The sequence below is a fragment of the Alligator sinensis genome, unplaced genomic scaffold, assembly GCF_000455745.1.
Source record: "Alligator sinensis unplaced genomic scaffold, ASM45574v1 scaffold978_1, whole genome shotgun sequence".
NCBI lineage: Eukaryota > Metazoa > Chordata > Crocodylia > Alligatoridae > Alligator > Alligator sinensis.
This window is the reverse complement of record NW_005842220.1, coordinates 1721248-1723250: the sequence shown is the minus strand read 5'-3', so window position 1 is coordinate 1723250 and position 2003 is coordinate 1721248.

Sequence of the window (2003 nt, the reverse complement as noted above, 5' to 3'; positions counted from 1 at the left end):
AGAAAAATAATAGAGCAATTCTTCTGTTGCAAAGAACTCAGAAAGACCACAACAGGTTCCAGAATACTTTTGACACTATGGATTCCTCTATAAAGCTCTTATCTTTATCTTGCAAATCACATACGGGTGTTTAAATACCCAACAGTGCTAATATTGAACAGGATCCTGCAACACCCTTAAAAGGATCTTGAGGCACCCTGGGGCACTGCATCACCCTGGTTGAGAATCACTGGTCTGAGTTCTGCATTTATACACACTATATAAACAGAAACAGAGTCCAAGAGACTCTGCAATCAAACCTCACTCAAAGTATTCAATTCACATCATACCTACTTGCTAAACTACCAGTTACTGGGTACATCTGAGAGCTATTTACTGCTGAGCCAACTAATTAGCTCCACAGTAAACATTGCATGTCCACATGTGCAGTGGTATTAGCAGGAGTAAACTAATGAATTCTGCAGGATAGTCCAGCCCCTTCACAGCATGTTGAGCCAGGTCAGAGAAGCCTGGGCCAGCAGGCTAGCCCCCATGCCCCCAGCCAGCTGGGGTTGCTTCAACCCAGCTCAACATGCTGTGCTCCCAGGTGCATGTGTAAACACAGCACCCTGGAGGAAAAACTCCAGCGCAGTAAGCACTAGAGTTTCTTTGGCTTAATTGCACATGTAGATGCACCCATTGAGTACAACAGAATAACCCGATACACAGGGAAACAAATCAATCTCTTTGGTTGTTCATTCTGGCAAACCAAATAGTACTTCTTCACTGTTTTGCTATTAAACAACTGTCCCTGAACATCACTGACCCCTAGTTTCTTTACCTATGCTACCATATTAGTCAAGCTAATGCTTAAAAGAAGGGTGTGCTTGATGCATAACCTACATTTTTTAAAATTGTTCTAGGATCCTTATATAAAATGATGAGCAAAAACAAATAATACGACAATGTTGGATTATTTTAAAGGAAAAATTAAATTTCAGGCCCAAAAACTGCAAGGCAAAAATCCATGAAGAATTCAGTCTATGTTTAAACATCTGGTCCATAATACTATTGTTAACCTAAGTATCTTTCTAGCGCACATGACATAGATGAATGAAGCTTGGCATTTACTGAAGTTTTTGTTATGATTTAAGACTATTTCTTTGGAGATGCTCACTTCAAATTGCTCTGGTCCTGCTCATGTACTAGAGATAACACAAAATGAATTAAATACAAAGAGGAACAGAAGTATGTAAACTTTTATAGTTAGCTAGTAATAGGTATCTTTAATGTGTTACTTTTAAAGTTATCCAAGCAAGACTAGTGTTGACTTAGTATTATTTTGTACTATATAGTACTATTTTGACTAGACATAAAATATTAATGGCTCGTATAAGTAATTAACTAAAAAAAAAAAAATCATGAGTATACTACTACAATATAGAACCTCCCTAGTCTCTCTGTTACTTAATGTGCAGACTGTAGCATAGGTGAAAGCTTCTTTTTTAAATCTTGCAACATCCTAGGTACAGCAACCAAGCTTCAAGTGAAAAAACCCGTTGCTAGTACTCCCTTTGATAGTGTTGAATGATGTTATAGCCATGATGGTCCAAGAAATATGCATGGAAACAAGGATTTTTGTGGGTGGTATCTTTTACTGGACCAACTGCATGGTTGGGATAGATTTAAACAAGCTTGCAAATGCAACACATTCTTCTTCAGGTCTCATCATCTTAAAGATCTCTCAGACTTGGAAAGCAACAGAACTCATTCCTGTAGATTGTTCTTTCAAGCTATTGATGGTGTGCTTCCACGCTGTAAGCATATTACAGCTGCAGGTATGCAAATACCCACAGCACTTGAAGCTGATGATGGTGCTAGCCACATGAGCAGAATGCATATACACACACTCCAAGGACCATAGACAGTTTTCCTATTTAGAAGACAAAGCATGCAACTGCCTTTCCTCACAGGCAGAAATGGACAAAAATGAGCTGCAATTCCCAGAGCAAAGCAGATAAGGA